General features: G+C 43.5%; 2 long non-coding RNA genes across 2 annotated transcripts; one reads left to right on the top strand and one right to left on the bottom strand.

Moving 5' to 3' along the window:
• Positions 1-906: 906 nt before the first annotated feature.
• On the bottom strand, positions 907-1,945 carry LOC123446434. Its single transcript, XR_006631344.1, has 3 exons — positions 1,554-1,945; positions 1,411-1,472; positions 907-1,197 (listed from the first exon to the last, which is right to left on the bottom strand). It is a non-coding gene; the product is annotated as an uncharacterized LOC123446434 (long non-coding RNA).
• Positions 1,946-3,819: 1,874 nt separating this feature from the next.
• On the top strand, positions 3,820-8,082 carry LOC123446433. Its single transcript, XR_006631343.1, has 2 exons — positions 3,820-4,167; positions 7,715-8,082. It is a non-coding gene; the product is annotated as an uncharacterized LOC123446433 (long non-coding RNA).
• The last annotated feature ends 7,588 nt before the right edge of the window (positions 8,083-15,670 follow it).

Raw genomic sequence — 15,670 nt, 5'->3', positions numbered from 1 at the left:
TTTTGGCCAACACACTCTTAAAACATGTTGCAAATTATGTTGCTAGAAACTAGTCTCAGGGGTGTTTTATTTTCCTGTTATTTAAAGTCTTGCAAAACAGTTTCAAAGACAATAAAAGGGCATTTATTTTCTGTCTCTAAAAATAGCCAAACCAATTTTGTTAAATAGGTCTTATTTTTGTGAGCTGAAAACTTATTTTTCTTTTGTCCATAACCTTCACCTCTTTTCTGTGGGGATTTTGCACTTTCTGGTTTTAAAAAAAGTAAGGCCTCATTCGGTTAATCCCTTCTAGGAAGGGATTGTAGAGGATTCGAGGGGATTTAGGTGAAATTTGACTTGTAAGGAATTTTAATCCATGTCAATCCCCTCCAAACCTCTTCAAATATAAAGAAACCGAACAAGGCCTAAAAGGTTTTTCCCTCGACACCTAGTAAGGCCACCTGGGACTTCTCCTCCTGTGCAGCCCGCAGCAGTAGGGATGGCAATGGGTCGGGTTTGGTGCGGGTGGAGCTGGTCCAAATCCAACCCATGACCCATCTTCCTATCTTCTGCCCATCCACCAAAGTATCCATGGGCACAAGTTGTGCCCATGCCCAAACCCATTGGATACCCACATATCCATGGAGGTCCATGGGCATAAAATATCAGCATGACACCTTCCCAAAGATCAAATTAATTCATCATCGTTCATTTGCAAATGACAACATAAGCTACACGCATAAGTAGACAACAAGTACACTGTTCAAACATTGTCCACACATACAATGACCACTCAAATAGTCTGATAGTAAAAAACTTGTCTTAAATCTTATTACATAAAAAACTGAAGTAGAACTCTTGTCTTAAATAGTCTCATAGTAGAACTCATGTCTTAAAATCATATTACATCACAATAGAACTCTTGTCTTAAAATCATAATGACAACTCTTAAATAGTCTCACAATGACAACTCAAATAGTCTCCCAGTAGAACTCTTGTCTTAAAATCATATTACATCACAATCAAAGTTGTAAGATCTTATTGAACATCATAACCGAAGTTGAATAAATAAATGACATGCATGCTAGTAATGGCAGACCCAGACGCATGTCCACATGTAGGGATACATGGCTCCAAATTAGTCTTCAGTAATTTAATGCCATGTCCAACACACTTGGCTCCAAATTAGTCTTCACTAATGATGGACTCATTTTCATCCTGACATAAAAACAAAGAATTAAAATAAACAAGTTACTTCTAAATGCGCATGTATGAAGGATGAAAACATGGCATCTAATCAAAATCCAACCATCAACCCACATTCACAAGTATGCATCTGAAACAAGTAGTGCACCAACAAGTAGTGAACCGCGCACATCACTTGTTATTTAAACGTATAAAACATAGATTGAAATGACAACAAGTAGTTACCATTATTTCTTCCTCATCCTCAAGAACAGATTGAACTGCTTGCAGAGCAAAGTTTATATCACCTAATGCAAAGACGAAGAAAAAATAATAAATTATTTATAGCAGAAAGGAACAGGATACAAATTGACAATTACCAAGATTACCTAACATGTCCGCTCGTGACCAAGCTTGCATACACATAAGAGCTTCAGCTATGCTTGGTGTAAGACGACTACGATGTGCACTTAGTAACCTTCCGCTAGTACTAAAGACTGATTCCGATGCCACATATGTAACAAGGATGGATAATATATCACGAGCAATCTTCTGCAAAGTAGGATACTTGGCACCTCCAACTTTCCACCAATTAATAATGTCAAAATCTGCTGTTCTACGGATAAGGGGCTCGTCCAAGTAATTGTCCAATTCTGTGCGAACTTGAGATGGAGCAATAGGTTGTGAAGACAAGTTGTGCCGGACAATTTTTACGATGAGTCCTTAAGTGTGACGTACCAGAGGTTGATTCTGCAGCATATGGCTTGTGACACCAGTTGCATATTGCTTGCCATTTCCCATTGATAAGTTCTATCTTAAAATCATCCCATACATCTGATGTACGCTTCCTTCTAGAACCGGTCAATTTTGGCTGCTCCACTGTTGTACTAGTACCCTCTTGTGGAGTTGAACTTGCGACCACGGCAGCTCCAGCCACGCCCAAGACATCCGCTGTAGGGGCAACACTGTTTGCGGGAGCTGAGAAAAGGATGCAAGATGCCATCAAATTTAAGTTTAACCAAGTAGCAATGGGCTCCACAAGCAAGAAATGTAAATTCTGCATAATAATGATCAGTAAATTCTGCATAATTTATACTACTTATATAAATTCTGCATAGTAAATTCTGCATAATTCTGCATAGTAAATTCTCTCAAGTAAATTCTGCATAATTCTGCATAGTAAATTCTCTCAAGCAAGAAATGTAAATTCTGCATAATTTATACTACTTATATAAAATCTCTCGTACTGTAGATCACAAGCAAGGAGAGCACTGAGCTGTAAGAACTGTAGCAACCATTTTCAGCGATGATGGTGCTGCCGTCGACACCCTGTTGCCCGTCGGTGCACGGTGACTCAACTATTGGTTGCCAACCACGCAGACTCCTCCGCGGGATGTGAACATTCGCTCCCTTGGCCTTCCCATGGTTGACACTATTGCTGCTCTTGCCCCCTTCCATTGAAGGTTGACTCCTATCAAACAAATGAAACAGCAGCTTGCTTAGGATGGGATCGGTCGCCGATTGGGGAGGAGAGAGGTAGTGGGACGGAGCATACCTGTCGAGGAAGCGGTTGCTGATGTTGGTCGCCGATTGGGGAAGGAGAGAGGTAGAGATGGAGTGGGACGAGGCTTGCCAGTCGATGAGGCCGCCCCCGATGCTGTCCGCCGATGCCTGACACCAAGGCTGGTCGCCGAGTTCGTCCCCGATGTTGTCCGCCGATGGCCGATGCCTGACACCAAGGTTGGTCGCTGAGTCCAGTCGCTGATGTGGGGGCTAGGGTTGTGGCGCTCGGTGCCGTCGTCGGCTCGCCGCGATGGGGACTAAGGGAGGAGCACGGGTTGTGGCGCTCGGTGCCGTCGTCGGCTCGCCGCGATGGGGACTAAAGGAGGAGCACGGGTTGTGGCGCTCGGTGCCGTCGCCGGCTCGCCGCGATGGGGACTAAGGGAGGAGCACGGGTTGTGGCGCTCGGTGCCGTCGCCGGCTCGCCGCGATGGGGACTAAGGGAGGAGCACGATTGGGGTTTCAGATATGGGTTTGAGCATGATTGACGCGATGTGGGTTGATGGCTTGATGCAGGGCAGCCAAAGTAAATTAGGTATACTATAATTACGTTGCGGGGATTAGGGAACGTGGGCCGTTTTGACCTTTTCTGAATCAATATGTTTGCGAATGACTTGGGTTGAAAAAATTCCTTAGCCTCAGTGTCACTGTCATATGGCCCTGTCTATTACATGGGTATCCACTGGATATCCATGGAGCAGAAATTATAACTGTGCCCAACCAGCCTATTCGTGGATATCCAAATCCATAAATCCATCGACAGAAATACGCTCCATACCCTTGTCCAACCGGGTCAGGTATCCGTGGATATCCGAATCCATGGGCAAAATTGCCATCCCTACGCAGCAGCAGGAGCAGCCGGAGCCCGGAGCAGCAGCCAGCGTGCGGCCCAGCAAGTGCACCGGCCAGCACAACCCAGCACAGTGCGCCCCCTCCGAGCGGTATGGCAGCGTGGACGCCTGACGAGGCTCCACCTATAGCGGCCTCTCCTCCCACGTTTTTCTTCCACCTCAGGCGGTCCTTCTCACGGTAAAAGCAGCCAGAGCCCGCCATGGCCACGAGGGCAGCACTCGATCCCACGCCTCCGCCTATAAAGCATCCAGTCGCGAGCCTAGGGTTTCCCCTCACCCTCTCTTCCTCCTCCCTGCCGCCGCAGCTTCTCCTCGCGGCTCTCCTCGCTCTGCTCCCGCAGCAGCAGCAGATCCATGGGGAGCTACTGTCGGAGTTCGTCGCTGGCGTGAGGAGCCAGTGCAGCCCCGAAGACCGCATCCACGAGCTCGCCAAGCACGCCAGGGAGCCAAGGCCGAGCCAAGATTACCGTCGCTAGTGTCCTCTTCTTTCTCGTCCTACAACCTTGGACCTGAAGGATCGCCGGAGTTCGTCGCCTCGCGATTACCTCATCGTTGCTTCCCCGTCGCCAACTTCATGTCCTATGTAGGGGAGGTACTTCCGACCATCCGTTCTATCATTTCCCTTGGTCTCTCGAACCCCGTAGAGCATGCTAGGACCATTCCACCGTCGGGTCGAGCGTCCTTTCTGACGGAGTTCATCAGAAGAAGGTTGGCATGAGGACTTTGTGTCCTTGCCCTCGTGTGTGCTCCTTGTAGTTCCGCGGCTCACGTGATCGCATATGCAGCACCTCGCAGTACCCGCAGCTCCTGACCGTCGCCTTGCTTCCCCTGATCCTCCCTACAACATGACTTTAGCCGAGCCGAAGCTCGAGCTCGAGCCGCTAAGATCTGGCCCTCCTTGTAGCATATTGAGGACGGGAATGAGACCCCCATAGAAACACGCAGCTCCACCATAGTTTGCCACCCCCGTTGGTCACCGGAGGCCTCGCCAACATCGTCGATTGCCTCCCTGCCGCAAGGTAGAGGAGAGGTCGTGTCTTTGCTTGGTCAAGAGGGACCAAGCCCCTCTTCTAGCAGAAGCCCCCGTCTAGCCCAGTGCTAGAACCTCCTCTGTCTCACCGAGGAGACACGGGTTTGGTCCCCCGGGCGCACCAAATAACCCCCCACTTTTCTTGTTAGATCTATGGCTCATAGTGGGCCAGAGGGTCCCACCTGTCACCCTCTTGTGCCCCTGCACTACTAGAAAAAAGGCTATGTGATAGTAATGGTGCACCCATAGTGGGTCAACTAACAATTTTTTTCAATTTTAATTTTCCTTTTTTTTAATCTGGGGTCACTATGGCTTAATCTCAAGTCAAATCACACTCCGTGGTCAAACTTTTCGGAAGGTCACCCATCCTCACATTATTCAGCCCGAGCACGCTTAACTTCTCAGTTCTATCCAACCCGAGCACCAGCTCACTTAACAAACACTTGTTGATATATGTATCATATCATTTCTATTAAACCTTGTTGATGTCTAGGACTTTGTTCATGTTATGAGTGTGATGAAATTTTTAAAAAATATTCCAAACTTTCCGGTCATATTTCGTATCACATTTTGAACATTTTTTTCAAAAAAAAAATTGAAACTACTTTTTTTTCGGTTACTAGTGGCGCACCTAGCAAATGGTGCGCCATTACTAAGTTTGAATTTTTTTTCTATTTTCCCCCTTTAGATCTTAAAAGCCCCGTATCTTTTATTCTGTTAGGTTTTTGGGTATTCTAAAAATCTTCAACGGGGTTCCTCGGTTGAATTCGGATGTAACTTTTCAAGTAGATGATTTTTCACATAAAAAACTTTTTAATCCGAGTTCGTATGCAAAAGTTATGCCTATTTTACTAAATTCCACGGATATTTTGCAAATACAGTCGAAATTTATATTTGTAAATTTTCCCAACAACTAGACCACATATCACATGGAAAACTTTTTTTCTTTTATTTTTTTGACATTTCCATCATTTTCTTTTATTTATTTTTAAACTGAAAAGGCGGTCCAAGGGGGGGTGTTTTGTGTGTGTGACGTTAGTAATGGCGCACCACGCCCAGGTGCGCCACTACTATGTAATATAGCAGTAGCGCACCTAGGTGTGGTGCGCCATTGCTACGTCTGGTGGGGGGTGGGGGATGGACCAAAAAATAGCAATTGTGCACCACTACTATGTAGCATAGGAGTGGCGCACCTAGGGAGTGGTGCGCCATTGCTATTTTTTGGTCCATCCCCCCTACCAGACATAGCAATGGCGCACCACGCCTAGGTGCGCCACTACTATGTAGCACAGCAGTGGCGCACCTAGGTGTGGTGCACCATTGCTATGTCTGGTGGGGGTGGGGGATGGACAAAAAATAACAATGACGCACAGCTTATGTGGTGCGCCATTCGTAAAAACATAGCAATGGCGCACCTGATTCTGGTGCGCCACTCCTATATAGGAGTGGCGCACCACCATCATGATGCACCACTAATAGTGATATTGGGGATAAGCTTTTTTCTAGTAGTGCTGGTGTGACTGCGAGTGAGGCCTTCCCCTTTATTTTTTTATTTTTTGTGTGTTTTATGTGATGTTTTCTGAATTTTCCATGTTGTGACAGTGGCCAAGTTTGGCCATGCCACTTCTCGTAGAGTCCAAAAGGGGACATGCCAAATTTGGCATAGACTAGATTATAACTTGATGTGGGCATTTTTGTTTGTGAATTGTGGTTGATTTTTCGACAGTAAAATATTATTATGATATATGAGTTTGGTGTAGAAAATACAACGAATCCAATGGTCGCATCAGTTTTGTCTTTTGAGCAAGTTGGTGTGCATGCTAATTTTCACCATGATGCCTATTTGTTGTTTTTATGTGGAGCAATCCTTGCACCCTTAGTCAAACTTGTCAACATCAAAGGTGTAGTGTTTTGGGGGTACTAGGCCCTGGTATTTTTATTTGCAATGAAAACATTGTATATTTGTGGCTTTCTTGCTGTGAACATGTCATCTCAATATTGCTATTTTTGGGTATGTTGAAATATGACTAAGTGTGAAAACTACCTCAAGTTGCTGTTGTCATGATCAATGGTAAGCATCTATAAGTTCTTTGTGCTGGTACTTTGGTGTGAATTAAAGAGCATGTTGGCCTCTGTAAAATGGTGACATTACTTTGCAAAATTGGTTTTGCATCTTAGATATTCTTCCTGTCAAACATGCCATGTTGATGTAAACTGTTGTGATTTCACCTTGTGAAATTTGACTAAGTCTGAGAATCTGCTTATATCATCATGCCATGTTTTGAGGATGTTATCATTGATTCTGTGCAGATTTAGCTCATGATTAGTGGGAGTGAATTGTAGTATTTTTTTCCTATATCAATCTTTTACGCTTCAGGCCATGAAAGTTACTGTAGTGTAGAGTTTTAATGCTATCAACATGCGATCATGATAAATTTGCTTGTGCAAAACTGATCTTTTCACTAAGCCCAAATATGTTATAATTTTTGCCATGTTGTGAGCTTGATTGCCATTGATCCATGACCCTATCCATGTTGCTCTTAATTTGGGGTTGTTGTACTCTTTGTTAGATTCATATCCATGTCTCGGTTGAGCTTGATAGGTGGCTGTAGTTGTTAGTTTTCACATGAACAAAGTGGCATGTTGTTGTTTTTGGAAATATTGCTTGTTTGATAGTTTTGCGCTTTGTGAGAGTTGTGCCTCTTTGTTTTTCTTGAAATTGAGGTCAATTTATACTATAATTTCGTGCCCAATCTAGTGGCATACTTGGGATGCCATGCAAATTCCGAGAGCCTCTTTCAAATGATGTTTTATCATCTTGCCTTTTGTATCTTGTAGTGAGAATTCCGAGAGATCCGTAACTCTGGTTGCGGCGTTCTTTATATCCATTTGTATCGATTACTCGCGATCCATTCATTTTTTACATGTTCATGCATGCCCAATAGTTAATCGTGAGGTTCTGTTCAGAATGGTAATAACTAAATAATTGCATGAGAAAGACGACTAGTGTAGCGTTGCCATGCTTCATTCATATCATATTCATGCATTATATGTTTGAGCATCATGTCGTGGTTGTGTGTTCATTGGATCTTGTATTTTATTTGGGTAGCATCAGGTGCCGTGAATGAGTACGTGGATCCCGTTGAGAACGTTCCTGAAGAGCAAGAGTTTCATCCCTCACAAGAAGTGGCACGCAAGATGATCATTGACCTTGATATCATTTCTAATTTTGTTATGCTTAGGTGTCTCATTTCTATTGCTAATTTTCACTACCTACCACCTGAATATCAAGCCTCCTAAAAGTACCATGAAAAGCCTCTAATCCCCTCCACATCCTAGCAAACATTGATTGGCTAGGTTAGCGCTTGCTCAAACCTTCTTATAGCGTTGCTAGTTGCAGGTGAAGGTTGATCCATGTGTTGACATGGATATTTGGAACATCATTATTATTGCTATTTAATTTAATGCACACATATACCTGGTGAAGGCGAAAGGATTGGCCTTTCGCTTGGTGTTTTGTTCTTCTTTAGCCGCCCTGGTTTTCGGTTACTGGTGTTATGTTCCATATTGAGCGCTCCTAACATGCTTGGGGTTGTTATGAGGACCCCCTTGATAATTTGTTTTGAGTTAAGACTCTTCTGGCAAGGCCCAACATTGGTAACAATTTTGCTAAAAAACTTAATAAAAATGCATAGGGAATAGCTACATCGTGGATCTTAGTCAACAACTTGGGCCAGTGCTCCTCGTGAGTCTTAGTCCAAATCTAGTGATGTCCGATGCCCCCTCGTTACTTGGGGCTACAGCCAACCCGGCATCTAGCTCATTTGGTAGTGCCCTGAGAAAGTGATATGCATGACCCCTATTAGGATCTAGGAAGGTCTTGGTAGATTTTTTTTACTCTTAGTGAATGTCTTTTGCACTGGGATATCGCCAATCCTTCGGGCTATCTCGAGGTTGAGATTTTACTCTTAGTGACAGTTTGTGATGGACTAGTTGGAGCACCCCTGCAGGATTAATATCTTTCGGAAATTCATGCCCGCGGTTATGGGGCAATTTGGAAAACTTGTTTAACATCCGGTTATGGAAAACTTGAAGTAAACTTAATTAAAATATGCCAACTATGTGCATAATAGTGAATGTCTCTACTCATGAGTATCTACTCCGAGAGAGGACATGGTGGGGTTATGTCTAACATAAGTAGGTCTTCATGATCACTTCTTGATCATTATTAGCTCACATCCATTTATGCGAAGACCACTTAATTTTAAATTATGTTCTCATAAGTTGCCACCAAATAATGCTTAGTGGTGATGCAACCTCACCATTTAACCATACCTTACCCGTTAACTTAATTAGTCCCGATATCACGGTCGCGAGATTGCTGAGTCCCCATGGATCACAGATTACTAAAACACCACAGGTACATGTGAAAGTGCGTTATATCGAATAGAGGGGGTGAATAGGCGATTTCTAGAATTTCACCGCTGAGGAAATTCCTTTCGAGGAAATTCCTCACTGATGAATAACTTGCAGCGGAAACAACAAAGGATCAGAAGTGCAAAGACTACAACAGCAATTTTCTTGATGAGGATTATGAAAAACAGTTTGCACAGTACGCACAGACTAAGCAGGTGAAGATTAACGGGTATGAAGAATTTGAGGTTGAGGAAATTCAGAGAAAGTCTTTAGCAAATTCTTCAAAAGTGACAATGAAAGTCTTCAACATGCAATATTGAGGAATTAAAAAATTTGAAGAAATAGAACTCGTATCAAAGTGAAGACAGTTGTTGATGACCCAGTTCCAATTGCTGTGACAGTTGTACGTTTGGTTTGGAGCGGCTTGCTATTAAAACCAAAGGACACACAGTCCCGGGACACACAGTCCCGGGACACACAGTCCCTACCGTATTCTCCTTGAGCTAAGGACACATAGTCCTCAACCAACACTCATGGTAAGTCTTCAGGGCAGACTTCCAAACCCTCACAAACTCGGTCACCCGGCGATCCATAATTGACTGCTGGATTGATCTAGGTCATGACGCCTAACCGTCTAGAGGATGCACGGTCCTCAAAGGTAAAAGGCTTCAGTTCCACACAGGAACAATTTCTTAAGTGATGCTCAATCACTTTGTTTTAAGTTTGTGGTTTGGTGTTTGGGGTATTTCCTCACTGATGATTTACTCTCGGAGGCTCTGAGGAATTTGGGTTGCTCTAAATGACAAGTGTGAGTTTCTCGCAGAGCAGCCAACCAGCTAATGGTTGTGGGGCCGGTTATTTATAGCCTGGGAGAAACCCGACATGATTTGACATAAATGCCCTTAAATATTATGACCGTTGGTGTGGATAAGATCGGCGATGTGGCGCGAATCGCGGCAACGGTCGGGACTCTCAATTGTGAGAGTCCTCATGTCTCTCATATTCCTCACTTGAGGCTTTTGTTGGATTAGGCTTGGATTGAGCATCATGAGGAAATTCATTCCGTAGTGTTACCTCGACCCCCTTTAACAGTACGGTGTCCCTATGACTCAAGAGTGAAGAAAATGAAACAGAAAGAATAAATCTTCACGCTTGAAAGTCTTCGGATTGATTTTCTTCAGGACACACCGAATTTCTCATCTTCAATATCTTCACGAGGAATATCAATTTCATCGCAATTTCATCGCGACCAAAATCTTCAGCATAAGATCAATTTCTTTAGCCGAAGATATACATTTTTAGGGGTCGGTATTCATCATATAACTCAAACTCCTCAGCGACTTATAGAGCATGTGTACACTTATAAACACATTAGTTACTTAACCTATAAGTCTTCAAACCACCAAAATCACTAAGGGCACTAGATGCACTTACAATATCCCCCTTTTTGGTGGTTGATGACAATTAGGTTAAGTTTTCAACGGGGATAAAAATATGAAGTGTAAATACTTAGTTTGAGGAAATTGAAATCAAGATAGTACGTGACTCCCCCTGAAGATGTGCATATTTTGAGGAAATTGCTTTTCACAGCAGATACACGTTGATGATTTATATCATGGAGATCTCCCCATTTATCTTGTAAATCATGCATATATATGACATATAATATGAGGAATTTGAAAATGCATGATAAGAAATGGTATCTGACGAATTTCAGCATGCGTGCATTAATTTTTTGAGGAATAAGCATGCGAAGAAAAACGTTCAAAAGCATCAGAGTGCAATCGGGCTTAAGTTACAACTAACTACATAAAACACTCCAGAAGAACCAAGAGTTTGTAACTTAATAAAGTTCACAATCCCCAAAATATATCCCGCGTGAAGACTAACTCAGATTTATCCCCCTTTGTCATCAAGTGACGAAAAGGGACAAAACCGAGGACTAACGCCCCATGAAGACTTTCACTTCTTGGCTGATGAAGACGTGTGAGGATTCTTGGCGATGGGCTTCTTCCTTTGTCCAGTAGCAGTGTCTTCTGGTTCTTCATCACACTCTGAAGTGCGGAATGAAGAAAAATAACTGTCCTCAAGGTCAGGAACTGGAATTGGCTTGAATTTCTTCTTGGGAGGCCACGACCAGTCAAAGTCCTGAGTAAACTCCAATTCATCAAGTTCTTCTTGAGTATTCATATGAGCCAAGGTGGCCCAGGTACGATCAAACACCTCATGAAGATAATAGTGTTTTTTCTTCACTGCATTCTGAGTCTCGTTGAGGGTTTTCACAATGGCACTGAACTGACATTTTACCCATTTGTGATTGTGATCGACCTTCTGATGAACAATGCTCTCTGTTATTCATCACGCTTGGGGCAACAGGGCTTGGTGGATCTTGGGTAGCAGTGTCATCGTACGAAGAATATGACTTAGCTTCATGGAACTCGCCATCAAGGGGCCTTTTTCCTTCATCAATGACAGATTTTCCTTTGCCTTCATCTGGCTCAAATGTCTTCTTGATGAGTTTGACAGGCGGCGGATACCCAATGTGGTTAGGAAAATTAGCAAGGTAGTTGATGTCGGACCTGCTTCTAATGAATCTCATGATCCAAGGAGCATAAATCTTCATGTCAAAGGGAGACATAGCATTATCAGCCAAAGTCCTCAGGAAGAATTCATGAAGGTTTATTGGTAGGCCATGGATGATGTTGAAGAGGATATTCTTCATGATGCCTACGACATCTTCATCATCATGAGCTTTGATTGGAGGATGACATTGCACAAGATCCTGTAGACGGTTCGTGGTTCATACTTCAAGTCTTGAACCAGAAAGGTAGTTCTTGGAGGTTGATCCTTGGCCAAAGGCTTCATGAGGACTTCCATCAGTCTGTTGGGCAACTCCCGTTCATCATACATTAGAACAACAATTTCTGAGGGAATTGAGACAGGAAGCGCACGAAGCAATTCAGTGCCTGGTGCTTTGTAATGCGTGTGCTGAGTCATCCAGTCCAGCACCCAAATGTTGACATCCTCCGGGTCTCCAGAGATCTGCAAAGTAGCATAAAACTGAAGAATGATGTCGCTGTTCCACTCACCTATGTCAGTGCAGAGAGGCAGCAGTCCAGCTTCATGAAGAACATTGAGGACTGGAATGAAGCAGGGAATTTCTTCCATGTCAACATGAGGAATATGCTTGTGCTGAAATATTTTGTTCCTTCCGCAGAGCACAGAGGCATAGTAGTTGAGCTAAGTCCTCGTCTAGAATTTGCAATGCCTGATGCGAAGCTTATCATATGGATTTGCACCTGTGAAGTACATCCGTTCTTCATAAAAAGCTTCTTTTTGAAACTTGGGCCTCCTTGACAAAGGATGATTTTGCTGCGGTTGAAGATTATGCTCCTGTTCTTGATTATGAGATACTATCATTGTTGTTTCTGGGTTGACCAGAACAATAGCAGTTTCGGTGTTTGGTGCAGGAACATTTTCTCCATTTCGACCTTTTTCCTTAGGTTGAGAATTTTCTTCAGCTTGAGGATTTTCCTCAGAGTGAGTAATTTGCTTGGTGGAGGAGGCAAAATCTTCACCTGATGCAGCTGAACCTTGAGCAGATTCATCACAGACGGTCGTCCCATCAGACCTTGTGAGGATTTCTGTTGCAGCAGGAGTAGGAGGGACTTGGGTTGTATCTTCCCAGAAGTCATCACGTAAAACTGGAGTGGTGCAATCAATATCATCAGATGTCTTTTGAGGAATGGAGGATTGAGGAATATCATCAATTTGGATTTCCTCATCCATGATTACTTCAGATTCAGCATCTCTCATTTCCTCATCTTCTTCAGGAATGACATAGTCAATTTCAAAGGGAACAAGTGCGTAGGATGGAGCTACATTGAGAGGCGTAGCATCCACTGCGGCAGTTGAAGACTCTGTCGGAGTGACCATTGGGTGCTTGGTCTCTGATGATTCTGAGGTCATTGAAGCTTTTTGTTTCTTTGCTTCCTTTTCAGCAGTTGGTCTTCTTCACGTCTGATGCAGACGGAACCATCTTCTTCACCTTTGAGGCTTGAGGTGAAGGAATTCTTTCTTCATGAGCTGGTGCAGTTTCAGTCCTGGCAGTTTCCTCAGCTGAAGCATTTTCTTCAGCTGGAGCATTTTCATCAGCTGGAGCAGATTCATCACCTGGAGTATCTTGAGGCATTTCCTCAAAAACAGGTTCATCAACTTCATCTTCTTCGATCAGCTGAACCGAATAGCTAGACTCGGGCATCTTTTGTTTCAAAGGAGGAGCAACCTTCTTATTGTATTCATCAATTGCATCAGTTGCAAACTTGATGAAATTCACATTGAGATTTTGATGATCACATAGGTTCGTGTACCTGTCAGTCAAAGTCTTCAGTTCAGCCTGGGTGGACACAAGACCTTCAGGCGTCAGATTGAGGAGATTCTGCCTGAGGAATTTCTCCTTCTTCAGTTTTGCAGCCTTTGCTTGCTTGGCTTGCTGCTCTTTCCATTTAGCCTCATTGATGAATGTGGCAACCATGTGGCTGAGACCAGGAGGAAGCTTCAAATCATCAATGGGAGTGTTTGGGTCTTCATACCAGACATTGATAAAATCCGGCACAACCTTGGGGTCCATGGCAAGAGAAATAGAGCTGCATGAGGCTTGTGCAACTCGTTCCTGCTTGTTTCTCATTATAGCTTGAAGAGTTTCATCATCGTATTCCTCACTCCCTTCTGATGCAGAAGGGATGTTGATGACTTTGCTTGGGCTGGGCCTGATGCCTCTTCCAGCAGTCATTTTATTCTTCACAAGTGTTGGTGAAGACTTTGTCGCGGAGCTCGTGGCAGATGGCACAAAGGAGCTAGAATGAGCAGGCTGATGCTTGACTATCTATTTTTGTTCACGCTTTGAGGCCTATGGTGCTGTTGAATGTTTTGGTGCTGGTGCAGCCTTCTGAAGCAATTGCTCTTTAGGCACCGAGGCCTTTGGTTTCTTTGGCGCAGTCTTCATTTGAAGAATGGTTGTACTAGAAGCTTCATCAGCAGAAGAGGTGGCTGCAGTGGCAGCAGCAGATTCCTCATTGAATTTCTTCACTGTAGCTTCTGCTTTCTTGTGCAGTTTAGACAAGTGTTTGTCTTTCTCCTCAGGGTAATCCTCAACCGTTTTGACGCTTGAGGGATGTGCAGCATGTTGATTACCAAGAGGAGGCCTCTTGCAAGGTGGATTGAGGGTGAATTTCTTCGCATAATTTGGAGTGACATAGCGATATTCCTTCCACTCCTTAGTCCACATGCGTTCTATTTTCTGAAGCCTTATTTTGCGCTTCGGCATGGGTTCTTTGTCATATATTTCCTCATCTGGCGTGCAGTAATCAGTGTATATGTCCTCAGGGATATCAACTGGAGTATTATGTTCAAGTTTCTTTCCACCCTTTTGCTTTCTGTCATCTTCCATTTTCTTCAATTGATGCTTTTGCTGAGAAATTTGCACTCTTGAAGATTCTGATGACCCTGGCAAAGTTACTTCGAGGAACGGTGCAAATGTGTTAAGTTGATGAGAACCTGGAGATTCATCAACTGACACTTTGTACGTGTGAACAGAGTATGGGTGCGAGGAATTTGAAGAGGTCATATGCGTTCTCAGATTTGAAGAATTGAAATTTTAGAAGCTGTGGAATTTGACCAGTGGGTTGAGGAATTTGACTAAGCATTCTGATCTAGGGTTCCAGAGTTGTGCAGATTTGAGAATTTACACAATTGAGGAATCACATGAAGAATTTTAGTGGCTTAGTGAAATTCATCAAATGTTTGAGGAATTGAGTGTGCGAAGCTAACAGACACTGAGGAAAAACACATTTCTCAAATCTAACGTGAAATAGTAGATCAAAAGGGGCGGTAAAATAAGATTTTAATTACCCTTTGTGACGAACACGAAGAACAGAAGCAGCAACAGTGAGAAGCTCTTCGGTTCAAGTCTGCTGCACCCTAACTTGGCGGCAGAAGACAGCTACGGTGGCGGTGGAAGAAGATGTTCCGCTTCCGGAGTGATTTCGGTGACGGAGAGGTCGAGGCAGTGAAGTTGTTCCTCACCGGCGACGATATTGCTAGCGGTTGCGCTAGGTTTGAGCTCGAGCGGAGAGATGAAGAAAGGTCGAAGGGTTTTAACTGAGGGGGTAAGGACCTATTTATAGCTCAGGTGGAAAATTGTTTGAGTGTATCTTTAGGACCGAACTTCCCTTGCCTGTTCGTCTCCGCACGACGCGTGGAGCCTGAGATTAAAGCCGTGGAGATCGAGCTTATCTGATTGTGGGAAGTGGGGTTCAGTTATTGTGTATCAATATAAAATTCGTTTTTCAAGATTCGAGGATTTCGTTGCAAAATCCTCAGCTGACAAGGACACAGTGAGGATTTTGAACAAGTTTCAAGTAGAACGCATCTGAAGAATTGAATAGACTAGGTGAGTATAGCATAGAGGGGAGTATGGTCCGATCACATTCACTTAGATGAAATATCAAATTGAAGAAATAGCTATAAGTGAACGTTGTTGGGGACTTTGAAATCACAGTCTATATATATATATGTGTATATATATATATATATATATATACATATATATATATATATATAGGCAATGAAAATCATTAAGTGTTTTGAA

This window comes from Hordeum vulgare, chromosome 4H, assembly GCF_904849725.1.
Source record: "Hordeum vulgare subsp. vulgare chromosome 4H, MorexV3_pseudomolecules_assembly, whole genome shotgun sequence".
NCBI classification, from domain to species: Eukaryota; Viridiplantae; Streptophyta; class Magnoliopsida; order Poales; family Poaceae; genus Hordeum; species Hordeum vulgare.
This window is presented reverse-complemented; position numbering and strand designations above follow the sequence as displayed.